General features: G+C 42.3%; 1 protein-coding gene across 1 annotated transcript in view; it reads right to left on the reverse strand.

Moving 5' to 3' along the window:
• The window catches only part of LOC121867102 (eyes absent homolog 4-like), a 57,150-nt gene that overhangs the window by 12,998 nt on the left and 16,329 nt on the right, over positions 1–27,823 (reverse strand). The gene's annotated exons all lie outside the window — the stretch shown is intronic.

Here is a 27,823-nt window from a genome sequence, read left to right on the forward strand (position 1 = left end):
TGCCGGAGCCACTCCCAAACGTTGACATACATAACACAAGCTACACTTGCACAGACCACTTCATGTACGCTGTAAAAGGTCTTCGTTGTCTCAAGTTATTTTGTTCCGCCTTAAGATGTGAAGGTGACGTGGTTCTTGTATTGTCTTGATATTTGACTAAACAGAAGAATGAACGGTTGTACAAGGCTATAAGGATACCGACCTCAGTCAGTCTTGTTCCGATGCCTCTTATAGGAAGAATTATCGGGTCACCTGAAGTTTGGGTACCCCAGTTTAATCATCAGGTGAAATAAGCTGGAGTATCTTATCTTCGAGTGATCTACAGTTACTGTATAAAAAATTACCCCTACCAAGCTATATCTTGTCTTTCACACATAATCCTGTCATTCTTTCATTTCCCCTCGCCTTGCCCTCTGGCAGAGCGAGCTGGGTGGCAGGTGGCTCCATTCAGTCTAGGGGGGAGGGCAGGCAGGCGGACACCCCGGGTGCCAACCACTCATTTACCATCACTCACCTAACCTCACCTCGCACTTCTCTCAAAAGACGAACCTGAGTTATTTTCAGCAACGTATTTTTCAGTGTGAAATTATATAGTAAATTTTAACAGCATTGGCGTTGTTAAGAGAAAGAATAATATAAGGTAGGTACGGAGGAGATAAAAAATATACTTCGGGAAGGAGGGGAGAAAGGCACGAGGGGGGGAGAGGGGAAGAGGAGATGGGGGGGGGGGAGAGGTGGTGGAAGGAAGGTTAAGGAAGGGTACGCTCCATAAGCTAGGATTTACAAACGGTCTTATACTCATACTTGCAGTAATCGCGGCTCCAAAACTCATCAGTGTACTGTATCTCAGTACAGTTGGCTAAACGAAGTGTCCTGAATAATATTACAGCTTGACGGACGTTCGACTGGCTATCTTTAACGTCGGTAAGTCCACACAATACCCCCGATTCACCTCATCATCGGACAAGCCCAGATACCAATGATATGACGCACACACGAGATTTGTTTTGCTTCACAATACAGTGGAGGAGCAGTGAGAGTTATGTGGCAGGCAAACACGTTCACGTCACCAGTGAGTTGCAGTAAAGGTGGAGGTGACTTAACCCCGGGGGCGTATTGCTTACCTAACACGGCATTAATACTCATAGGAACTTAAGCTGTTGGGATTTTGTTAATATATATACGGTACATATGTCAGTAGCATTTGGTTGAGTGGGAAAATTGTCAAGTGGGTATTTTTTCCGGTGGGATCTCGTCCTTGCACCGCCTTAACCTAGCACGTTCGTCCCTCACCGCACCCCAACAAGACTCGCCTCTAATCTCTCCCAGATTTTCTAATTAGCGTTAAGTGGCTGCCTGGCGCCGTCTTGCTGCTGCCCAAGTTTAACTGATATTGTGATATTGTTACTTGAACCAAACTCTAGCTTACGCCTTCACTACTGAGCTTACGGTTAATGAATTATACAAGAGGAAGCACTGTGAACGTTCAGCAACCTGCTCGGTAACTCAAGCCAGCATTTGTGACCGATGATCACACCTTTAAATGTTCACAGATATATGATTCTTGGAAATGTATCACAGAGGCACATACTCCACTCATTCCTCTTACCATAATTATAATAGCTGCAGGAACTCTGGGTAAAGGCTCCTGTGGGTTCTGAACACCAATAGGGATCTAATACAGTAGATAACACAGAGGGTCTCAGTAATAAAGGAACACAAGATTACATCATTTTTATTTTTGCATCATAAACACATACTGAGATGCACTTGAAGCAATATTGTTCTGGAACATTGGGCTTTTAATTTAACACTACTAAGGACGAGAGAGAGAAAGAGATCTACAATGTTGAGCCAGTGTTGCATCACCTGCGTGTGTTGGGGCATGACAGTATCCATCCCCTTAGCTGGTTAACTGGCAACACCTGGCCTCGTGGTCCACCTTACCTGCCCTCGTGCCCACTGTACCCATCAACGACAAAATCTTACCAGTCTCCCCACGAACAAAATACCACAACCAAAAAAATTAAAATGGACAATATTCCACCAGCTGAAGGTTCTTCAGGTCATAAAAACTTTGTTAGATTAAGTGATGCTCCATCACCTGTATGGTAAACTGGTCCTCTGTTGTCACATAACATGTATACAGTATAGAAAGGGAGCGACGGTGTCTGATTGACTGATTCTCTAGCCATTGAGAGACGATGTTGTTGGTGCTATAATGTATTACTACTCTTCAACAACTACGTTATTAAGCGTGTATTTAGTATTTTAGGTTGAAAATAAAGAGATAAATCTTTCTGGAGTGAGGTGAGTCGCAAGTGAAAGACAACAGCACACGAGAGCCAAAACTTTTATTTCAGAGTGGAAATATAATGTAGATTACCGAATGCTACATAGGGTTAGGTTAGGTTAGGTTAGGTTATTAGGTTAAGTTATTGGGGTAGGTTGTTAGGTTAAGTTTGGTTAGGTTTTGTACCTCCAAGATGGTTGTCCCTGCTCACCTCCACCACACGTGCTTCTCTGCTCACCCCAAACATTCCTCATCATTAACTGCGATCTTCACATAGACAACCAGCAATAACATGGTTACTAAAACTCAATTCATGTCAAATTCAGCGACAACACATGTGTAGGCGGATGATGTAGGTTGTCGCTAATCAGAAACTCCCATTCATTTGATTCGTTGTAAGGGGAAAATCAGTTTTACGTAACTTCGCGTCTATGCCAATGTATTTCTTTTCATACGTCAGAAGTGAAATAATTGGGTCTGTTGACGTATTACCGTCAAAGTGAGGTGTAATTCAGAGGTGGGTGAGAGCAGGGGGTGAGGGTGAGCCTACGCCTTATATTAGTTTTCTGAAGAATGACAGGGGAGGAATGCGAGGAGTCTAACCTTACTGTCAACATGACATGACTGATTTGCCAGCACCACTATTTTTACATCTTGTGTAATTTATATTGCCTGGAAATATTCATGGCTGGTAAGGTCAAGTTACTGTCAGTGTGGAATGATATTGTAGACTGAAGAGGAATGTCCAGCAATCAGCTGTGAAGCCATATCTTGCATCTGTGAAATTATTTTAAAATCAACTTTATAAATCATATGGAACATCAGCTGGCTCTACATACAAATATAAACGTATCTTTTCACCATGTTCCACTTTGCTAGTCCAGTGTCTCAAGAGTTCTCCTTGCTTCCTCATTATCATTATCCCCTCGGTTCTCCGCCTCCCTCTCCCACTCCTCCGCTATACTAACAAACACACACTCACAAAATAAACGAGGGCTGGGCCTGTGACACGTCCAATATGTGTCGTGAGTGTTTAAGCTAGTGAGCGGAGACCATCTTCCCGCCCTTAGTGTCGGCGACCTCACTATGTTCGTGGCGGGAAGAATGTCGCCTTACATGTCTCCCCGCCCGTCATCGCCTACGGTAGAAGGCCGCGACGTAGTAGAAAAAGGAAGAAGAAAGGTTAGATTCGCAGCTCCTGGTGACTATTTCTCAGTAGGTGTATGTGCGGGAGTTGGTGGTTGCGGTGAGGTTATGTCCTGTTTTTGACGGCCAGACCGACTGGTGGACGCACCACGCTGTGTGTAAACAAACTAGCCTCCTCACTACGTATGTTTGCGCCTTAGTGGCCGCTGGTTTTTGCGTTTTGTAAGCGTAATTATCTTCTATGAGCGCGAGGTGCGAACACTGAGATCTTTCCATTAGTTAACCACGTCGATGTTGAGCAAAATAAGGCGGAAAAGACCCCCCCCCCTCCTTATCCATCCATCTACTGGTGATATAACAAAGCAAACAAAGTTGATTCAAAAGAAAACAAAACTGTGAATTACGATTAAAAATAATTCCTTATAGGCAAATAAAAAAAGTCCATTTAAAGCTTTTTGTTTGATAAAAGAAAAAGGGTCGCGCACCACTGGTAAAAAGGGGAAACACAAATAAACTAAGCAGTTGCGTGTGTCTGGCGGAGGAGGGGAAGAAGGAAGGAGAAAGAAAAGGAGGGAGGAGGGAAGACAGGAGGTTTCCGCGTGAAGACAAACAGTTCTTACTTACTACTTACTATGAAGAAATGGAAGTCAACATAATGAAACAGTGAACAACAACAAAACAAGGGAGCGACTGTCGAGGTTTTAGATATTTGTTAAAGAGAAAGAATACTGTTATTCAGGGGCATAATTTAGTATTATAGATCTGTGAACTAGGTGTTCTGATTATTTTCTAGTCCAAGCAGCAGTTATTTTGGCAAGTTTTGGAGGCTTTTCTTGTATATGTTGATGTATTATTTATGTAAGAATTTTCTACAGTGCATTCAATCATTTTTGTTATGATTTACTTACGTATTGTAAGCCTAGAACTAGATCATTCTAGAACTTTCTGGGCATATCTCGTTGTGACCTGCAATGCCTAGAAGGCGCTAGGATACTCTAGGCGTCTGAGGAGAGGTATATAAGCACGAGCGACCTGCCTTGGGGTAGGGTCGCCTGTTTCTGCTTTGAATGTGAAGAACAAACCTAGTGACAACTAAAGATAATATTGGTGTTCAAGTATTGTGGAACTGTTATGAGCGATATAAAGTGAAAAGACTAAAGAATTGTACACTGGTAGTGTGCTGACTACATATACGAAGTGAGAAGTCCAGCTGTGAAGAAATTATCCCGTGAACAGTTTTGTGAAGATTTAGTTATTATTAAAGAAGTCTATATGTCACAAGTGTGTTTCTGTGACCTGGTGGAAATTACCTACCTGTGGTTTTTCTGTACACTGATACCAATCGTCGAGAAATTACCGGAGATTGCATTTTGAGAACAATTTGGTGGTTATAAAAATGCAACAGGAACAAAGGTCAACGAAAAAAAATGTTTTCGTGACATCGGCGCCAGCAACAGCGAGAGCTAGGGACCATTATGATAATATGATCTCTTGCTACTATTATATAGTAATAAAATTATGATACTAACAATAATAACAATGGAAAGGCTATTTAACCGGGATTTCCCGGCTGTATAAACTAGATGCTACATAGCCAGAATGTTAAGTTAGGGTGGAAGTCATGTGTCCTGATACGTGAGTCAAAAGGTTTGGTTCAATAGATATTTTTTTTTGTTAGGTTAGATTTAGTAAAAAAAATGTTCCTCCGCTCTTTTTGGGGGAGTGTTCTTAAGAAAAGGAAGAAGTTTTCTTTTATTGAAGTTTCCTATTGTTGTTCGTTAACCCGCGCATCTCCTGAAATATTACTAGGTAACCTTTTTAAAGTTTTCGGTAAAGCTTAGGTTAGGTTAGCTTGGTAATTGTAAAATATGAGAATAGCCAGCACGGGCCAGCACTGACTATACCCACATAAACCTAAAGAACCTAACCTGACGACTCTTATAATATCAGTATGCGTGACTTTTCCAACCTAACTTAACATCATGGTTACATAATCTCTACTCTGCCTAGCCGGAAATTTCCGGCATAGGTACCACTTTGAACAATAATACCGGCATTAATAAAAATAATAAATAATAAAAATTAGTTATATTATTCAAATTTAATATCCCCTAAATTATTACGTTTATTTAGTATATTGCTAATATGAAAAAATCTGGAGTTCTCGTTGTACTGTTAAATACCATCTATAATTCTATATCATCATTAAAAATAATCCTGAGTTCATAGCAGATAATTTATATTTGTGTGAAGGAGGCAGCCATAATTCGTTTATCCAGATTGAAAAATAAATAGATATTCTTCACTAAAATCGACATACAAATTCACATTTAAATTAAACACGTGCAAAATGTAGGTATATAAACAATGTACATGGCAGGGTAAGTATATAAACAGTGTACATAAACAGTGCAGGTATATAACGTACAGAATGTACAGCGCAAGAATACAATGTACATATTATTGGTATACAAATAATGTACACAGACATCAGGTACACAATTTTTTTTTTTTTTTGGGGGGGGCAATCCCCTACATCCTTGTGTAAGGTGAAGCGCAGAAGCGTTTACAGCGCCCAACAGGGAAGCATGCTAAGTTCATGCTTGCCTTTATGTCTCATGAGTTAAGGGCGTAGAAGCCTGAAGAGTCAATAGTTTATGTCATCAAGTTATTGGAAGCTCCAACAACTCCCTGAATACGAATTCGCAACTTTTCGACTTACAACAGGTACCTACTTTACAATGTACACAGACAGCAGGTAAACAATGGTAAAGGTTAAGTCGATTTAACCTAAGATAACCTTACAAAGGTAAACCAATATTAATATCCTAAATGGTCATATATGTTGTAGACCATCACGAAATACTGAAATATAATAATACAAAAAAAAAGACAAAGATGTGTTAAAAATAAAAAGACGGCAAGAAAGAAGAAGAGGAGGGAGAGGCGAGGAGACGATGGACCTCTGAGAAGCCAAAAGTCTGGTTGTGGGTTACTTGGGGGGGTAGGAGGGTGCAGGGGGACGATGGTGGGGGAAGGAGGAGGAGGAGAAGGGGGATGGAGGAGGACGAAGGAAAGGAGGGAGGGGTAGCGACTAGAGAGCGCAGTTTCCCACGGCTAGGCTGCGACGGTTACCAGAGAGGCGGTGGTGAGGAGGTGCTCTACCATCCTGACCCTTCCTGCCCTCCTGCACACGACTCATGATTGCTTACCCTCACTACCCACCTTCCCCAACAGATTTGCATCTTTCCCTCATCTGGCACACATAAGACATTTTTCCTGTAAGGACGTTGATTAAAAATAAATTGTTTTGTTATTGTGAAGTTCACCATCTTGGAATAGTAAAGTAACTCAAAATAATGAAAACTCTTTTCTGACTTGGTAAAAAAATTACGCAAATTTCTCCTTTTCTGTTTTAACTCATCTTAAGATTTTTATTTTTATTTTTGAGAAAAACAAATTAATAGATCTAGATTTATCATTTCCTGGGAGCATATCATGAATATTGTGTATTTCTCTTTTGGAAGAAGTTTCATTCTGGAATTTGAAAACACTAAAAGAAAAATATAGACAAATGGCATTATTTATAATATCAAACACCCGCTCAGTTTACCTCGAGCACAGTTCCTTTACTTCATAAAGATTACTACAAAAGCCTCACATTTTACATTGAATTTGGTTTCTTAAATTTGGTCTTGTTTTACAATATTAATGAACTAATTTAAACTATTCTTAGCCTTTTTTCTGTGAATCTTTTGTTTATTTTTTTAGTGTCTGCTTCTGTCGACTGAATTATTTGATATGTTTTTAATTTATTTGTGTTAAAGTAATTGTTTGTTCCTGTTTCATATAAATCCTTCCTTTAGACTTTTCTTTACTATTCAGTTCCTTCCGATAGTCATTTGTTTACTCTTTAGTTCCTTCAGAGTCTATAGTTTCCTTTGTCTTATTCTAGACTAAGGCAGAAATAGCAACTGAAAGACGAAATAGATGATGTTGGGGGAGAAGATAAAAGGAAGAAAAAGAAGAAGGGGAGGTGGATAAAGAAGAAGGCAGAAGGCAGAAGCGAAGGCTGGGGTGTATCAGCTATCCGGCGAATGACGTAATGTGAATGAGCAAAAGTAAAAAGGAGAAGAGGTGGAAGGGGAGGATAGGAGGAGGAGGATAAGAAAGAAGAGGAAGACAAAGATTAGGTGATAAAGTAGGTGATAAAGAAATATAAGAAGAGGAAGATGATGGCGAGAACGAATAAGAAGATGAAGCAAGAGGAGGAGGAGGAGGAGGAGGAGGAGGAGAACTGGGGTGCGTTAAATATCTCGAGAATGACGCAGACCCCAGAACGCCGCCTCGCCTCCACAAGAACAACAGAAGTAACAACAACAAACGCAATGCCACCAGAAAAAACATTACCGGGTCAGAGTGGGAAGCTGCTGTTGTTGCCGCCGCCACTTGTGCTGTTCCTGTACCAGAAGCACCACTTAAACAGCAACAGCATGACCACAGTATAGGACAGGAACATGACGAGAGAGTAACATTAGAATGAAAACAGTAAAACGGTTACAAGCAATGAAACAGCAACGGTATTAACAACAGCACAGTTATGACAGCAGTAGCCCAACCCAGCAATAACAATAACAACTAGAACAGTAGCAATAACTGCATGAGGCATAACAACAGCTGCACCAACAACAACAGCTTAGAGTTCATCAACAGTAACAAGAACAGCAGCGACACAACAAATGCATCCAAAATTATTACAGCAGAATGGAAACAACGACAGCTATACTGTAGAGATTCAACATCAGAAATAGTAGAGAATCAGAAGCAAATGCATCAGCAGTAGCAGAAGACGTAGCCTATGTGTGGCAGTAAGTAGAGCCAGCAGAAGTAGCAGGAACAGCAGCAGGAACATCAGCAGAAGGCGCATGTGTGACAGTAAGGAGAGCCAGCAAGGGTTTGAAGCACCATGTGGCTCTACTACGTAAGTGAAGAAGAATTAATGACTATAATACCAACGAGTAACTGGAGGAGAACCTGGGAAAAAAAGACAAGAATGAATGAAAGCGAGACTCGTCATCCTTGAAAAAAAAAAGACTTAAAGGGCGAGAAATCTTATGTGGACGAAGACGAAGAAATGATAACATCGTTGATGATACATTTTAGCGATATAATGATAACGAAAAGGTCAAGTCTAGATAACGAAAACGCAAATAAGTCAAGATACCGAATACGAATATTAAGACATTGAAAAAAACGAAAGTGAAATACCAAAAACAAAGGAAGAAAAATACAAATAAAAGAAGGGACACATAAGGAATTTGAGAAACAAGGAAATACAAAATAAGACAAAACGAAAGATTTAAGGAACATATAAGAGAGTGAAGCAAAACATTGATAATAACACACACAATAACAAGAGAAATAGAAGATAAACTATGTGTAGCAAGAGACGAAGGAGAGACTTTTGGGAAGAACAAAAACAAGAGAAGAGGAAGATGGGAAGATCGACCAGCAAGGACGAGAAGCAATTCGAAGCTTCCTCAGAGACAGCTGGTGGAGACTACGAGGTCACCAGGACTACAACTACACGGCGGCCACAACAATAACATGAACAACAATGATAATAACAACAGTAACAACCACAGGAACATAATAATAATAATAATAATAACAACGACAATACTAATAATAATAACAACAACAGTAGAAGCAGTAGCGAGTAGCAGCTCCGGCAGTAGCAGAAGCTGTAACAATGATTACAACAAAAGTAACTTAAAACAGCATTAACAAGAGTAGGACAAGAGTAACAGCTTCAGTTGGCACTAACAACAGCAGCAGTAGTAGTGTGGTGTGGGGAGTGCCACTGGGTGCGGCAGCTGATGGTACTCCGTGGGGGGTAAAGTGTGACAGGGGCTCCACCCACCCACCCCATAGTGAGGAGGGGGAGGGGTGTCAGGCCGAAGGGACGGTCAGAGTGAGAGACGGGGGTATGAAGGAGGAGGAGGAGGAGGAGGAGGAAGAAAAAGAATAGAGGAGGAGGGGGTGTTAAGGGATAGAAGGTATAGGGGGGCAGAAGAGGAGAGAGGAAGGTGTACGGGGAGAGAGAGAGGAAGTAAGGAAGAGAGGGGAGGGGAGGGGGGAAGTGGTAGAGGGAGTAGTAAGTGGAAGTCCTCATGACAAGTGGTTCACTAGCACCCTCACACACTTGTTAATTACAACCTCTTGTGGTGGGTTCAGAGTCCCTCCATGCGACGACCACCCGGCCCGTTCCTCCTCCTCCTGCTGTCTCCTGTCCCTGGCACATAGCGGATTTTATGAGGCGCTTAGTCGAGAGATGTACAGTCATCTTCACTAGTGCGTTTACAGGGGCTCGTCATGTAAACATTCCACAAATCATTACATTGAGATATGTTTTAATATTGTTTTAATTTGATTTCATTGTATGTTTACTATTGCGAGTTTCCTTTCGACGAATGTAAACAAACACAACAACGCCAACACACTGCACAAAACCTGACGAGCTCCTGTGAACGCACCAGTGAAGGGGACTTTACATTTAGGGTGCAAAATGCATCTTGTCTCTAGTACTGGGAGACTCACTGCCGCCATTTTAAGGTGAAAAAATGGCTAGCAAGAACTGGCAGTGGGTTTACTATCAATGGTGGGGTTAACACACACACACACACACACACTTGGCTTCTTAAAGGGAGGAAGTGTTATTTGTATATACTCCAGGTTACTATGACGACCAGATTGTAGTTCTCACCCCAGGTTGCTAGGTTGATCTGTGTCGCTACAAGACGTCAACAACTTTCCTTTCCCTAACGCTCCTTTTGTCTCGAATTTAGTACAGTACTCCAACTCCAGTGACTTAGAGATGATCAGCTGCTTCGACTTAAAATAAATTAATGCCGGCGGATCTTGATTTGACTCGTTAGATCTTGATTTGACTCGTTGGATCTTGATTTGACTCGGTGAATCTTGATTTGACTCCGTGTATCATGACTTGACTCGGTAAATCTTGATTTGATTCGTGTGATCTTTATTTGATTCGGCTTATCTTGGTTTGACTAGACTGACCTTGATTTGACTCGGCTGCCCTTGATTTGACTCAGCTGATCTTGATTTGACTCGGTTGACTTTGATTTGACTCAGTGGTTCTTGATTTGACTCAGCAGATCTTGTTTTGATTCAACCGATCTTATTTTGATTCGACGGATCTTGATTTGACTCAGCAGATCTTGATTTGACTCAGTGAATCTTGATTTGATTCGGCGTTGTCTTAAACATTGATTTGAATCTTCGTTTCAGGTAATCAACAGGTCAGATTCAAATTTGATACACCACTTGTTGGTTGTAATAAATTTAGTATATTTCTTTATTTTTTATCGATTCAGAAGAGCAAATAAGAACACTACGGTGACAAAGAGAAATGACAATATTATACATAAAAATAAATATAATAATTATCAAAATATATATAACATAAAACTCATACGAAAAAAGTATTAATATCACGAGTTAAATGTGAAAACAATCCCGAAATAAGACAACTACCAATGTTAACCAAAAGCCACGTCCCTACCTGGCTTCCCATAACACCGAACACGGGATATTTCTCGCAGACCGTCATCAACGCTACAGCTTATTTCACCTGATGATTAAACACCTTAACCTTACGTTACGTGGGTTAGGTGAGGTTAGGTTAACATTTAGGGTAATTAATCATCAGGTGAAAGAAAGCTCTTAGAGTGTCTAATCTTCAGGTGATCTAAAGGAATGCCCATCATACAACAGTAAGCTTTCATAACACACCTACAGAAAGACCCCCACAAGACCAGGCAGAGGAGACAACCAACACTCACTTCTCACACACACACACACACACACACACACACACACACACACACACACACACACACACAAGGACGAAACGAAAACGAATCCGCCTTGTGTGAACTATGACGTGCTTGAGACCTTCTGGACAAAGCCTCCACGTAAAGACAGGAAAACAACCCCCCCCCCCCCATGAGACTTGAGCACTACTATTCCTGGGTGTTTGGTCAGAAACACAACAGCTATTAATCTAAGTACTGGACTGACGTACTTGAGGTTATCAGCTTATCTTAACAACCATTACTCAGAGGAAAGGGATGAGAGGGCCTGCAGCCATCAACCACTTCCACACTCGCTGTTCTTTTAAGATAAACCCGACCAGTGTAAAATGGGGAGGGGAGGGGAGGGGGGGGGGCTACACCTCGCTGTTTGAATAATGAGTGAAATGTGTTATTGCGTTTTTGTGAGTGGCTTGAGTTGTGATGATAACGAGGGGAGAGTGAGTGGTGAAGGATGGTTAGCGAAGGGTGGTGCAGAGGTGCGGTAAAGGGAGGGGAGAGAATAGGAGAGGTGGAATAAGGGAGGTGGTAGAGATGAGGAACTAAGTGCGGAAGAAGAAGAAAGAGGAATGGAAAACAGGAAAGAATACGAGAAAGACGAGGAAGAGGATTGATTGAAGAAGAAGACGAAGAAGAAGAAGAAGAGGATGAGGGGGAGGAGGAGGAGGAGGAGAAGCAGGAGGATGAGGATGGCGCCACAGGTATCTCCACACCTCAGAGTTAATCAACTTCCGGGAGCGTCTGAATGTTTGGGGCCATTCATTGTCCACAGTCACACACTCAATACACACTCATAATGCACTCAATACACCCTCACACACTCAATACACACTCATAATGCACTCAATACACCCTCACACACTCAATACACACTCATCATGCACTCAATACACCCTCACACACTCAATACACACTCATAATGCACTCAATACACCCTCACACATTCAATACACACTCAAAATGCACTCAATACACCCTCACACACTCAATACACACTCATAATGCACTCAATACACCCTCACAGACTCAACATATATAGTCATACTCATACACTCACCACACTGAACACACTCACGCACTCACACACAGAACACACACACACACACACACACACACACACACTCACCATGCACTCAATATACTCTCACACACTCAACACACCCACAAGGACTCATCACACAACACCAAATACTCAGCACACGCTCAACACATCCACACACACTTAAAACGAACTCAACACACCCTCACCCACACACACACTCTCCACATCCCTCACACACTCAACACACACTCAGCACCCTCACACACCCATCACGCACCGCCAGAGGATGCAGGTGGTGGCGCCGGCGTACACTTGTCTGTTTACAAGTCAGTAGCGGCCGTCCCTAAGGGGTGAGGCTGGATCCCTTCCTCTCCCCTTTACTCCCCTACACGCCCTCCCCTTCTTCCCCCAATCTTACCTTCCTCTCCTTTTCCCACCCTCTTCTCTCTTACCTTCTTCTTCCCTCCGCGGGGCAAATCTGAATCTTCCCTCCCTCCCTTACACTCCCATTTCTCCCTCCCCTTTCCTCCCTCCTCTACATAACCTTTCCTCCTTCCCGTCCCTTCCCCTACCTACCCTCCCTATTTCCCTCTTCTATCTTATCTTCCCCTTCTTATCTCCCCTACCTTACTTTTCTCTCCCCTCCCTTCTACCTACCATCCCTTCTCTTCCCCTTTCCCTCCCTCCCCTACCTTGCCTTGCCTTCCTATACCCTTCCTCTCCCTCGGCTGTGAGATTTTTTTGTAGGAATGGGGGGGGGGGAGTTGAGAAAGGAGGTAGGAGGTATTTTGGGAGTTATAAAGGAGGGAAGAAAGATGATAAAGAAGGAGGATGAGGAGGAGGCGCAGGACAGAGGTTCATCCACAATCAGTATATGTAGGCCAGAGTCATGTGGGTGATAACACTGTTCACTGCCACGCAGGACAGTGGTTCATATACAGAAGTCAGGACTAATCAGTGTGGGCTAGCAAATTTTGGATGAACAGCAAAAATGTTCACAAGCGCTACTGATTTAATGTAGTAATTACATAGTTCACGATACAATAAGCCAGGTGGTCTGAAGTCTTTGACAGTGTCACATTCAATAATATAGTGTTCAAGTGTATGCTTTAAAGGTTTATCACAAAGTTTAAATGCTGTTCCAGTTTGGGTACAGCGTTACTAACTTGCCATATGTGTCTGTATCCTAGACTAATTCTGGCCACGACTACATCACATTGTCTGGTTCTGTCCTTATGCTGGCCAAACCGGCAACTCTTGTCACAAAATTTGTCATATTTACTAATGCTACACCCGCTAGGTCTCTCTGCATTTCTCAGTTCTTCTAGATCAGAGTTCATGATTTTGACTTCAATGTTTTTAAGTACAGCATTGGACAGGCCAAGGTCACGGTCAACATTTTAATTCTTGCATGCTTCATTGGCCAACTTATCAGCACAGTCATGATACCTAATTCCAACATGGGACGGAATCCACACAAATTCAATACGAAAGTTGTTCTCCTTAGCAGTTATCTTATTTCTTTTAATATCACAGACAACTTAAGACACTTTGAGAGTCACAGAATATCACCTCACCTCCACTTTCTTTAAGGTAGTCTGTGGTTAAGTAGATTCCAGTTAGTCAGTTTGTGTTGTGCTGGCCCAGTTGTTCAGCCTTTGCTTGTTTGACACTACCATCTCTTTTTCTTTACATATTACAATTGCACAGCCTGTTCTACCTGCACAGAATCATCAGTAAAAGCATAACATTCACTTGATTTAATGCGTCTGTTAATAGTTTCTAGTGTGATACATCTTATCACATCGGTGTTTAACATTTGCTTACTACCAACAGGAGTGATGGCGGTGGTGAAGGAGTACTGAAAAGAAGGAGGAAGACATGGTGATGAAAGAGTAGTGAGGAGGAGGACGAGGAGGAGGAAGAGAAGAAGTAGGAGGTAGTTGAAAGATCACCATGAATGCGAAAAAATGTTCTTGACGGGTTGAGGAAGAAGATGATGACGGAAGAAGAGGGGGCGGGGGGGAAGAAAGGTCAGAGGGGAAAGGGGAACAGGAGAAAAGGAGGAGGAAGGAATAGAGAATGAGGAGGAGGAGGAGGAGGAGGAAGGAGAGGGAAATAGAGAAGGAAAGAAATTGAAGGAGAGATAATGAAGTAGAAGAGAGGGAAAAGGAAAGTCGGAAGGAACAATAAAAGAGAAGGAAGGAGAGGAGGTCGAAGAGAAGGAAGAAAAGGGATATTAATAACAAGAAACACGAGAGAGAGAAGAATAAACAGGAGAGGAGAAGAAAGAGAGGAGAAGGAGGAGTAAAAAAATAATAAGAGAAACGAAGAATCACATATACAAGAGTGACGCGAACAGAAGAAGACCACACACCGGATGAGATGATCCGGAGGTGTAAAAAGTAAACGAGGGTTCAGAAGCTTCGGATGATTTTAACTATAGTGTTTCATGAGACTGTTCAGTGAGTCGATACTTCGCTTCTGTTTTATGCTTTCATTATCTCTCTAGTCTTTCTTTACTTATTTATCTCTTTATCTCTTTCAATTATGGTTATCTCTCTCTCTCTCTCTCTCTCTCTCTCTCTCTCTCTCTCTCTCTCTCTCTCACATAAACAGACGTTGATGAAATAGATAGACAGATATTCAGTCAGACAGATAGCTATACACACGAAGAAAAAAGGAGGAACATATAAATAGAAAATAGATAGAGATAGACAGTTAATTTGGGATAAAGCTGTTGCACCATCCTCTGCACCAGCACCTTCTGCCACCTGAGATGCCCTCCCCATACTGATTACTACAAGAACAACCTCATTCCAACCATTGTAAAAATCATTGACTCACTCACTCACTGACTCACTCACTGATGGAGAGCGTTACTTACTCACTCAATGATGTAAACTTTTACTCATTCACATTTATAGATAAAGAGAGTTTATATTATCAGAAAAGACGCGAATTTATCACTAAGTTAAATTAAGATAAAATAAATAGGTAAATAAACTTCAAGTAAAGTTACAAGTTATATTTTATAAGTACGAGTCACTTTTTCTCCGTCAATGAATGAGTGAGTGAATGAGTGACTTATTTCTGAGTGAGTGACTCATGAGTGAGGAGTGTACTACAATGTTCTGGGCGAACGTGTGTTGTAGCAAGTGCGAATTCACAGGTTAGGGCTTTGTGTGTGTATGTGTGTGTGTGTGTGTGTGTGTGTGTGTGTGTGTGTGTGTGTGTGTGTGTGTGTGTGAGGATTTACACACACAAACACACACATACACACATACGCGAGCAGGTTGTAAACAAGAGAACTGTATTTACAGTACATAACGCTTAACCTTTGTAAACAAACAGACAATACAACACTTCTTTAGTAAACATACACTGAAGGCATTACAGTATATCCACAAACTGTATCCCTTTCGATATTAAAACCTAAATTAAGTTGATATTTCATCCATTTACATCAATAATATAGTAATTATAATAACAAAACATCCTTTCAAAATTCCTCTTTATTAACATTTAAAAATATATTAACATTAATGTATCTTCGTTGTTGTCAAGTCTTCAAAAGATTAATTCCGTTTAGCTAATGGTAAGGGAGACTGACTTAAACTAATGCTGCCCCGTTAACTGATAATACCTCATTAATATACTTAATGTTCCGCTGTTCACATATTCTATCACCATAACCATAACACTCCTGTATGATTCTATTTAGCAATAGCTGTACCTGTATTTGTATCTCCAATGTTGCCTTTGTATTGATAAAATTGAAATCAATCACCACCTCTCATAGTGGTACTCGCTCAAGGCTTCCCACACAGTTTATGTACACAAATCTGCATTTATCCGGAGCACTCAAGGTGTGTCATTAATAATACTAGTATTTCAAGTCTAGCTAGACACCATAAATATGTCCACATATGCGTGTATTATCTTGTCTATGACTGTTAGCATATGAAATGTGTAAATATACAGTAGTTATGTGTTTATATGTATTTCGCGAAAGCGCGGTAATGTGGAGAGAATCTGTGGTGGAAATACACCAACACTATATCCCACACATGTGCATATTACTATATATGACTGATGGTGTGTGTGTGTGTGTGTGTGTGTGTGTGTGTGTATTAAATGTATTTACATGTATAACGCGACTGTTTTGCCAAAGCGCGGGAAATGTCGAGAGAATTTGTGCTGTACGTGGAGACCAACGAACCACAACGAGGAGTTTGTTATTGTTTCAGGGTAGACCACACTAGTCGTAAATATGCACCCCACTTTAAGCTCGACCAGAATTATTGTTACTCAGGAATGCTGTCGGGCTTTATTTAGACCTTTTGTGGGAACTGCTCTTTGGTGGGGAGCTTTCGTGGATGTTTTGTCCCGGGTAAGAGTGTGTTTTAAAGCTCTCGGTTGGGAAGGTGTGGCGGAAAAATAAACCTTGAAGTGTTTTGTTGGTGGCTACGAACAGTTAATATTAGTGGAATAATGTATTAATAATGAGTGTTTACCTGTTATATTCACTCGGTTTTATTATTTACTTGCAATAATAATTTTTTCAATCATTCATTTCATCATCATCATCATCATCACAGTCGTTATCAACAGTAATAATCGTCATTATCATCATACGTAATTGTTAACATTATCGAAATCACCTTCATCATCATCATCATCTCCATCGTCATCATCATCGTCATCATCATCATCATCATCATCATCATCATACCATAATCATCATCCACACAAAAAGGATATAAAAAAAGAACAAATGAAAGAAAAGAAACTACAGAAAACGAAGGCAGCAGGAAGGGGTGACTAAACAGATCACAAGAGACGGTGGTAGACGGTGGTGGTGCAGTTTGGACAGAAGGGAGGACAAAAATACGGAAGGAAGAGGAAAAACACACAATTGAGCAAAATACGAGGACACAGCGGGAGAACGGAGGGACGGGAAGGAAGGAAGGAAGAGAGGCGGATGGAGGAAAGAAGGGAGGAAAGACGGACAGAGGGACGGAGGGAAGGAAGGAGAAGCGGAAGGAGGGACGGAGGGGAAGTAAGAAGGGGGAAGGAATCATATAATCTGATTGACACTGATGACACAGAGGCTACACTAGTCCTGGGGAGGAGGCTGAGAAAATGGTAAGAGAAGAGAAGGGGTAAGGGTGGAGGAGAAAGGGGAGGAGAGGAAAAGGGAGGGAGGGGGAGGGAAGAAGAAATGATGAAAAAGAGATTGAGAAAATCTAGGGAGGTCGGGATAGAAATATAAATGATGATGATGATGATGATGATGATGATGATGATGATGACAGAGAGAGAGTTAGTTAACAATAATTCGTGTATGGAAACGAACACAATAAAGGGAGATGTATTATTATTATTATTATTATTATTATTATTATTATTATTATTATTATTATTAATATTATTATTACACGCCTCGGGATCTTCGTCACCACAACTCACTCGTAATCTGTCAGTATATTTGTAGTCTCTGTCTTCTTCTTTAGTCAATTTCTTTTCTTCTTCTGTTTCTCTTCTCTGTGTTGCTTTCCCGACCCTGTCTGTCTGTCTGTCTGTCGACCTCCACAAACACACACACCTCCACTCCTGTCACCGTGACGAGGAGGAGGGGGGTAACTGTAAGGCATGAGGGGGTGGTGAAAAGTTAGGGGTGATGAGGGAAGAGGTAAAGGGTAGAGTGAGACGAGGTAGTGAAGGGAGGAGTGAAGGGAGGGGTGAGGGGAGGGAGTAAAGGGAGGAGTGAGGGAGGAGTAAAGGGAAGAGTGGTGGGGGTGTAAGGGGGATGGGTAAATGGAGGAATACAGGGGATGGTAGTAGTAGTAGTAGTAGTAGTAGTAGTAGTAGGGGTAATGAGAGATGGCAGGGGGTGTAAGGGGTAGGGGAGTAGGGGTGTAAGGGAGTAGGAGGGGGTATGGGGTTTGGAAGGGAGAGGGTAGGGGGGATGGCCCTAATGGTAGAAGAACTAACACTAAATAACTGACTGTTTGTTCTCACCCACGACCTATTATGATATGTTGACAACCTCCCCTTCCTTCCCTCCACCCTCCCCTTCCCTCCACCCACCTCCCCTTCCTTCCCTCTCTCCCTTTCCCTCCATCCCTTCCCTCTGTCTGTTCCCTTTCCTACCCCCTCTTTCTTCCCTCTCTCTCCTTCCCTATCCTTCCCTTTTCCTCCCTCTCTCCCCTTCCCTCCACTCCTCTTCTCTTCCTTTTCCCCCTCCCTTTCCTCCCTTCTCCCCTTCTCTCAGTTCCCTTCCCTCCCTCTTTCCCCTTCCATTTCCCTCTACCTCCCTCCCTAATTACCTATCTTTCCCTCCCTATACCTATAATTACATGCTCTCCCTTCCCCCTCCCTACCCTACCTATACCTCCCCTACCTACCTCCCCTACCTACCTCTACCTACCTCCCTACCTCCCTCCTCCCTCCTCCTACCTCCCTCCCCTACCTCCCTACTCCCTCTACCTCCCTACCTACCCCTACCTACCTCCCTACCTCCCTCCCCTACCTACCTACCTACCCTAGTCCCTACCTCTCTCCCCTTCCTACCTATCCCTCCCTACCCCCACCTCCCTACCCCTACCTCCCCTCCCTACTACCTCCCTACCTCCTCCCTATCCTCCCTACCTATCCCCTAATTACCTACCTCCCTACCTCCCTACCTACCTACCTCCCTACCTCCTTACCTCCCTACCTACCTCCTCCCCACCTACCTACCTCCTCCCTACCCTACCCCCCCCCCACCCTACCCCACCCCTACCTCCTCCCCACCTACCTCCCTCCCCTACCTACTCCCCTACCACCTCCCCCTACTCCCACCTCCCTACCTCCCCACCCACCTCCCACCCTCCCTACCCCTACCCCCCTCCCCTACCTCCCCACCCCCTACCCACCTATCCCTCCCCTACCTCCCCCCTACCTCCCCACCTACCTCCCACCCACCCTCCCCACCCCTCCCCACCTCTACCTCCCCCCCCCCTACCCCTCCCCTACCTCCCACCTCCCCTACCTACCTCCCCTACCTCCCTCCCTACCTACCACCTCCCCTGCCTACCCACCCCTACCTCCTCTTCCCTACCTCCCTACCTCCCTCCCTACCTACCTACCTCCCTACCTCCCTCCTCCCTACCTCCCTCCTCCCCTCTCCCTACCTACCTACCTCCCCCCTCCCCCCTACCCTCCCTCCCCACCTACCTCTCCCTACCCACCCATCTCCCTACCTCCCTACCTCCCCTACCACCTCCCTCACCCTACCTCCCTACCTCCCCCCTCCTCCCTCCCTCCTCCCTCCCTCCCTCCCTCCCTCCCTCCCTCCCTCCCTCCCTACCCACCTATCTCCCTACCTCCTACCTACCTCCCTACCTCCCTACCTCCCTCCCTCCCTCCCTCCCTCCCTCCTCCCTCCCCTCCCTACCTCCCTCCCTACCTCCCCACCCACCTACCTTCTCTCCTCCCCCATCTTCTTCCTCCTCTTCCTCTTCGTTCAATTAGCGAGTGAAAAAGTGATTAAATAAACAAAAATAACACTGTACAATCAGCATCCAGCAGTCAGGTCGTGTGTGTGTGTGTGTGTGTGTGTGTGTGTGTGTGTGTGTGTGTGTGTGTGTGTGTGTGTCACTTATTACTCTGACATCACTCCTTCAATGTACAGTGTGACGTCAAGCTCTTCTTGTGATGGTGAAGTCACTTGCTTACTGAGTTGTGACATCATGTAATGCTTCACTCAAAACACATCGGACATAACTAACAGTTGTCCTCTGAGACTGACTGCACATGGTTAGGTTAGGTTATTTTTTTTTTACGGGCATTAGCCCACCCGGGCACAGGTCATTTTATAACAACTCATATCAAGGCTGGGGCGAAAATATACTGTTACTACTACTACTACTACTACTACTACTACTACTAATAATAATAATAATAATAATAATAATAATAATAATAATAAAACTAAAAAAAACAATAAATAAAGAACAATTATAATAAAGAAAATATTAATAATACTAATAAAAATGAATAAAAGTTATAAACAATAATAATAATAAAGAGCCACAAAAAATCAATAGTGGGAAACGATATACTGTACAGTATGTTGTCAAGGTAAGAGAAACAATTGAGACCCTGCAACTGTGTGTAAATGAGGCAGAAAGTCAGATGAGCAACCTGGGACTTGGTCACAATTTTCGTGATGCCATATGGCAGCAGGGTCTACCATTAGACAACACATTATGTTTCCAATATCTTCCCAGGCAGTAGTACCTCCCTGTTTGACAGCTGCCCACTACCTACTAGGTTAGGTTAGGATGGTTTAGGTTAGGTTATGTTACATCAACAAATCAAGTTTCATAAAAATCCATTACGATTTGTACGAGTTATGGCGGCCACATTTTTTTTTCTTTTTTTAGAGAAAGAAGGGGTGAAAGAAGATTAGAGGTGGGGGAAGGAAGTCACATGATGCACGGACGGACGGACGGAGGAATAAGCCTAACCAGAACGGATAGATGAACAAACACACACACGGACTCTTGGACATGACCGGGAGCTATTTCATCATTGACGCTCTACTCCGACGGTACGAGGAGTAATAAAATGAGAGAGAGAGAGAGAGAGAGAGAGAGAGAGAGAGAGAGAGAGAGAGAGAGAGAGAGAGAGAGAGAGAGAGAGAGAGAGAGAGCCAAGACCACTCGTGCAAAAATATCTCGACATGGCACGAAAAAAAAAAAAGACGATAGGACAGAGACATAAACAAAGATAATGGATAATAAAAAGGACAATAAAAGTAGTCCGAAGAGAGAAGGAGGGATGAGAGGGAGGGAGGGAGGGAGGAGACGAGGAAAACAAGATGTCGGAGGATAATGAAGATGTTATCATGGCCGTCTGCCTCGAGCCACACTGTCACTCCCACGGCTATTTCTCATACACACACTCCCGGTTACATTATTTACACTAATATCTATCATACAGGACATAAATGTTATATTATACTCTACAGCTATTCATTATTCACACTAGAAAATCCCACACAAAAAGCTGAAATTATCATACATCTATCCTCGTTATTCACAGTAATTCACTATAAAAGACACGTTAATTGACAATACTTCACACTATCAAATATTTCACATACAGTTTAATGATACCAAGCGACACTTACTTTTATCACGATCATCAAGTCGACCAAAAATTCTTATATTAAGTCTAAAATTATCTTACTTTACTCCTTCCTTATGTTATACACTGTAAAAGTCTCACATTAAACACCGCATTTATTGTGTTTCAGTCTCACCAACTTTATCTTTATTAATTCATAGTAAATTTTTCGTTAGTCACATCAAAATTATCATAGATCAGTCATAATAGTCTTCTTTGTTTACATACACAGCTCTCGTGAGGAACACTTTACTAAATATATAACATCAATTATATTATTATACTGTATGGCCAATTACTCCCTAATCTTAAAGAAAGGAAATATGTAAAATAGACTTTCAAATTTTAATACCGTATTGCTATTTTTTCTAATTTTATAGGTTTCTTTTATAAACGAATATAATTAAAAGAATAAAATACCTTCAAATTTTATACACTATTCCATGATCATGAATAAAATGTCCTGGATATAAATAAAAAGGTAAATAAAAATAGTTGGTTAAACAATGCTCAAGAAATACGAATTTAAAATTGAATGAATATTAATACAGGTATAAAAACAACGTAAGTCTAAACATATGAATCAAATTTTTAACAATATAAAGTTAAATGTAGGCCTATCAGTAAAAATCGCAAACATCATGCAGCTAAGACATCGTAAACATGTTCAATAATACACCTTAAAAATATGTAACGTTAAAATATTATTATTTATATACAATACAGTAATTTACTCGCCTTAAACAACACAATTAGAAATAATAATACTCTTGAAAATGTAACTTTAAAATATTATAATTCATATACAGTACAGTAATTTACTCGCCCTAAACAATATAAAGGCACAATAATATTCTTTAAAACAATAACGTTAAAAATATCAGCAACATTCGTATAATTTATTAAACACACACCACGTAAAATGCACAACGTAACACAGTAAACTTTATAAAGATGTTCACTCGCCACGTCTTCAGGTTGAGAATAAACAAATGAGCATCGCGCCCCGGGAAGAATGTCGCCACACACCTTCACATAATGAAACAAAATTCTTCTTTGTCTTTGATGCCCCAGTGGCAGGTGTGTTGCGGTGGTGCCACGTCTTCAGTACCTGGGTAGCGGTGGTGCCACGTCTCCAGTACCTGGGTAGCGGTGGTGCCACGTCTCCAGTACCTGGGTAGCGGTGGTGCCACGTCTCCAGTACCTGGGTAGCGGTGGTGCCATGTCTCCAGTACCTGGGTAGCGGTGGTGCCACGTCTCCAGTACCTGGGTAGCGGTGGTGCCACGTCTCCAGGTACCTGCGGTGGTGGTCCAGTACCCGTGGTCTCCAGTACCTGGGTAGCGGTGTCTCCAGTACCGTAGCGGTGGCGCCATGTCTCCAGTACTGGGTAGCGGTGGCGCCATGTCTCCAGTACCTGGGTAGCGGTGGCCATGTCTCCAGTACCTGGGTAGCGGCGGTGCCATGTCTTCAGTACCTGGGTAGCGGTGGTGCCATGTCTAGAGCACTTGTATACATTGATGTCATGTTTCTAATACCTGTATACAGTGGTGCCACCTGTCAAGAATCTATATACACTCTAGCCAGTTCTTGTATACCTGTATAACAGTGGCGCCAAGTCTTGTATACCTGTATAACAGTGGCGCCAAGTCTTGTATACCTGTATAACAGTGGCGCCAAGTCTTGTATACCTGTATAACAGTGGCGCCAAGTCTTGTATGCCTGCATAACAGTGGCGCCAAGTCTTGTATGCCTGTGTAACAGTGGCGCCAAGTCTTGTATACCTGTATAACAGTGGCGCCAAGTCTTGTATACCTGTATAACAGTGGCGCCAAGTCTTGTATACCTGTATAACAGTGGCGCCAAGTCTTGTATATAACAGTGGCGCCAAGTCTTGTATACCTGTATAACAGTGGCGCCAAGTCTTGTATACCTGTATAACAGTGGCGCCAATATGCCTGTATAACAGTGGCGCCAAGTCTTGTATGCCTGTATAACAGTGGCGCCAAGTCTTGTATAACAGTGGCGCTAAGTCTTGTATACCTGTATAACAGTGGCGCCAAGTCTTGTATGCCTGTATAACAGTGGCGCCAAGTCTGTAGTGGCGCCAAGTCTTGTATGCCTGTACAACAGTGGCGCCAAGTCTTGTATACCTGTATAACAGTGGCGCCAAGTCTTGTATGCCTGTGTAACAGTGGCGCCAAGTCTTGTATACCTGTATAACAGTGGCGCCAGTTCTTGTATACCTGTATAACAGTGGCGCCAAGTCTTGTATGCCTGCATAACAGTGGCGCCAAGTCTTGTATGCCTGCATAACAGTGGCGCCAAGTCTTGTATGCCTGTGTAACAGTGGCGCCAAGTCTTGTATACCTGTATAACAGTGGCGCCAAGTCTTGTATGCCTGTATAACAGTGGCGCCAAGTCTTGTATACCTGTATAACAGTGGCGCCAAGTCTTGTATACCTGTATAACAGTGGCGCCACGTTTTGTATTCAATGAAAGATTATCCTTAGTTAATCTTATAAAAATATTGACTTCGCCTCTCTCTGTATACCGCACAGTCGTCAGCCTGGCTGGCTTGCTGGCGCAGTGTTCACGATACGGAAACTCACACAGCCGACAAGTGATTGTCCAGAATGGTAATTAGGACTAACTAGCCATCCCTCTCTAGTTAAGAACCTGTATTAATGACCTCCCTAGTGATTAGTGAGGGCTGAAGACTAATTAACCAATTCCCTTCGTCTGGTTAAGGAGGCGTGGCTAACTAACTTGGCAGTGATTAGTATGACTTCATGTAGCTAACTTGAAATGATTGTCAAGTTAAGGAATTTGATTCGGTAGTTTGGTAGGACATAGTAGCGATTGGTGATTAGAAAGATGAGGCATATTTAGTTAGTTAGAGACAGTAATTAACTAGCTTGACAGTGATTGGTGGATCTTGGAGTCCCTAACTTGCCAGTGTGTCTAGCTTAGCTTGGTAGTGATTGGCAGGAGCACAATTAGCCATTGCTGTGTTGTTTGGGGGTGTTAGATGAACTATTTTTTATTAAATAAGAGAAATGAAGTAGTTGTTATTATCTTGGTACAGGTCACTAGTCTAACATGCTCTTTGGTGCTAGTGGAGGGAGGGGAATGAGTTTAGTTTAGGGGCTAATAAATCAAATAGCTGCTAGTGCTAGTGTGATTAACCTACTATAGTTAGTGAGAATGATAAAGACTCTAATTTAATGGCCATTAACTTAAATAGCTCGTTGGTGCTATTGATGTTTAACCTTTTAGTTAATAACGAGACAAAACGAACTTGAAATCGTTGTTTAGATCAATGGTTAACGAACTTGTTAATATTAGGGTAGTTTAGTGGTTAATGAAGGGGGAGATTGATTAAACAATGTGGTGTAGTTATGAACTTTGTTTTAACTAGCTCGTTTGTGTAAAGGCGGTTTAATATGCTAGTTAGTGATGGTGGAACGGTAACTAGGGGTGTTGTGGTTTCGTCATAATCTTTGGTTTAACTAGGTCATTAGGTCTAGGGTAATTTAATCTACTAGTTAGTGAAGAGGGACAGTAACTAGTTATTCAATGGCTCGTTGGGAGGTTACTGAACTGTCGTGCTCACGGAGGGTCACTCAAACTCACAGACCAGTTGTAAGGACGCTATACTGTGCACAACCAGGAACAATACCCAAAACCACTGCGACAGGCGACCACACTTCCCTAGCGGACCCTGATATGGGCGATGATGTCCTGTGTAACTATGAACAACGCAGGTAACCGTATTATTAAATGCCTTAGCCAAACTACGGCACGAGAGGGCAGTTGTGGCCCCACTGTCTCTCACAACCACGACTACACGCATCTACCACCAGGCAACCAAACAATATCTACACAACCACAATCGCAATCAACCAAGAAAAGACAAATAAACTACGCTACAGTGTCTGGGTTGTAACGAAACTATCCCTCACAACCACGACTACACTCATTTACCACCAGACAACCAACCAACACATCACACAATGACTGGATGTAACGAAAAACTCCTACACACAAGCACAAGCACAACTAAACTAGGCTAAGAAGGGTGGTTGTGGCGAGACTGCTCCACCAACACCAACAATTGCAATCAACATACACAAAGAATACAATATCATACAATATCACACACATCAACAAACAATACACACAGATTACAGCAATACAAACACCACTAATAATATCCATAAATTACAGTCAAGCAAACAACAACAGGAAACAAATAATACAGTAGTAAAAAACAGTAATAATAACTTTTAAGAAAATAACTAAAACTTCAACAAACTTCACCAATAATGAATATATCTGACGTCACGCTTCTCTGGTAATAAATAATAAAATATTAAGAAATTCCCAATAAACATCATACGTATAAAGTCATATATTTATATCTTGGCAATGTTTTTTTCGATATATTTTGGTTATGTTTTGAGGTCCTGATATTTATGTAATTCTTTTTTAATTCTCAACTTTTCTAATGTATATTATTTTATTTATACGAACGTGAAGAAAAACAATTCTACTCTTACGTAATATTTATTTATATATGAAGTTAATGTGCGTCATAAAAGATAAAACACACATATACGAAATTATAATTAGTAACGTTAAAATACTCCTTCAATTGTGTTTCATATATTAACATAATCGCATTACTGTATTACGCGGGAGTCGTGTGTCTGAGGCCGCCTTGTTTTGGCGGGCAGGCCATTTAATCAGCTGAAGCGCAAGTGTAAACACCGGATCAATGGGGGCTACAAATCACTAAATTAACCCATTGTTTGTACACCTCGCATCAAGCAGCCTCTTTGTTCCTGCATCAAGCACAGAACATACAGACGCACACACACACACGCGCCACGTAAGTATCCATTTATAATCGTGTTTTTGGCGGGAGGTTGGCAGTAACCCCGCTGTCGGAATGCCCGCGCTTTTTTGCTCATTAACGCGGGAAACTGTCACGTGTAATTGGCACAAGAAAGCGCGGGAAGCGACAACGCGCACGCCACCACTACCAACCAACCACTCGGCCTGACTAATACTACCTGTGGCGACGCACTGCTGACGCTGACGTTGATAATACTGACGATGCTCATACTGGCGTTACTAACCCTGACGTTACAAATACTGACGTTGCTGATGTTGAAGCTATTAAAGTGGTGTTTTTAATGATGATCCTGACACTTATCGCCGTCTTTGCTAATAATGACAATGCTAATATTGACGCTGTTAAAGCTGACAATTTTGATGTTAACGTTGATATGTTGAAGAACAGTGACGCTACTTAAGTTGACGACTCGAGATTATTATACTAGGAAGGATTAGCAACAACAACCTAACCTAACCTAACCTAACCTAAACTTACTGTAACGTAACGTAACCTAACCTAAACTAACACAAAACCACCCCTTTACACGCTCACAGAAAAAAACCCTTATCAGATGGGTACGAAAAGGCGGTCATTGGGAGACGCAGAATGAGTACAAACAGACAATGTTGCAAAGATGAACTGATTGCAATATAACCTCTACGTTACTCGAGTTGAGGAGAGTAATAATTGAATAAATTCACGGTAGCAACACTATTAAACAAAGCAACAGGAACACTTAATCATTGCCTGAAGATTAGGCACCCCAGCTTATTGCACCTGATGAATTAAATTATAAAACGGTACCTGAGGGATTGGGTTGGGTTAGGTTAGGTTATTTTAGGTTAGTGTTAGGTTAGCATTGGGTTAGGTTAGCATTAGGTTAAAATAAGCTAGATTAGTTTAGCGTCAGGGTGTTTAATGAATCAGGTGCCATAAGCTGGGGTGTCTCACCATCAGGTGCAATAACCATCAGGTGCAATAAGCTGGGGTGTTTAATGATCAGGTGCCATAAGCTGGGGTGTCTCACCATCAGGTGCAATAAGCTGGGGTGTTTAATGATCAGGTGCCATAAGCTGGGGTGTCTTCAGGTGATTTAATGATCAGGTGCAATAAGCTGGGGTGTCTCACCATCAGGTGCAATAAGCTGTGGGTGTTTAATGATCAGGTGCAATAAGCAGGGTTGTCTCACCATCAGGTGCAATAAGCTGGGGTGTTTAATGATCAGGTGCCATAAGCTGGGGTGTCTCACCATCAGGTGCAATAAGCTGGGGTGTTTAATGAATCAGGTGCCATAAGCTGGGGTGTCTCACCATCAGGTGCAATAAGCTGGGGTGTTTAATGATCAGGTGCCATAAGCTGGGGTGTCTCA

The sequence above is a fragment of the Homarus americanus genome, unplaced genomic scaffold (assembly GCF_018991925.1).
Source record: "Homarus americanus isolate GMGI-L3 unplaced genomic scaffold, GMGI_Hamer_2.0 scaffold6317, whole genome shotgun sequence".
Lineage (NCBI taxonomy): Eukaryota > Metazoa > Arthropoda > Malacostraca > Decapoda > Nephropidae > Homarus > Homarus americanus.